The sequence below is a fragment of the Gavialis gangeticus genome, unplaced genomic scaffold, assembly GCF_001723915.1.
Source record: "Gavialis gangeticus isolate Ggan-Ray unplaced genomic scaffold, GavGan_comp1, whole genome shotgun sequence".
In the NCBI taxonomy this organism is placed as follows: domain Eukaryota; kingdom Metazoa; phylum Chordata; order Crocodylia; family Gavialidae; genus Gavialis; species Gavialis gangeticus.
In genome coordinates this window covers 130,345,816-130,346,225 of record NW_017729025.1, presented here as the reverse complement: position 1 = coordinate 130,346,225, position 410 = coordinate 130,345,816, and the positions used below count along the sequence as shown (strand labels likewise).

At 61.0% G+C, this 410-nt stretch overlaps 1 protein-coding gene across 2 annotated transcripts in view; it reads left to right on the top strand.

Annotated features, from left to right (window-relative positions):
• Window positions 1-410, top strand: part of ARNTL (aryl hydrocarbon receptor nuclear translocator like) — a 108,590-nt gene that overhangs the window by 497 nt on the left and 107,683 nt on the right. The window lies entirely within an intron of this gene.

Genomic DNA, 410 nt, shown 5'->3' with positions numbered 1-410 from the left:
CTCCGCGCGCGCGCGCGCGCAGGTGCAGCGCCCCCCCCGCCCCCTCGGGCCGAGCTCCGGGCCCGCTATGCAAAGAAGGTGCCGGGGCTGGTGGATGGGCCCGGGCATAGCCCCTTCCCCCCGCCTCGACGGGGGGCGCTGCGGCTCTCCAAGCAAGTCGACGCTGGGCTCCGCATCCGCGCCTCGCTTACTTGGCGGGGCCTGCTCAGCCCACCCCTCTGCTCTCGTCCTTTTGCTTGACTTATTTTATATTCTTTTACTGTATTTGATCATTTTACTGTACTTGATCATGTTACTTTATTATTCTTCAGCAATTGATCTATGACCTGTAATGCTTTTGGGGCATTGTGTGGACAGGTTTGAGATGGGATAGTGCTTGGGCCCCAGGCAGGACTGGACCCCCCCCCCCC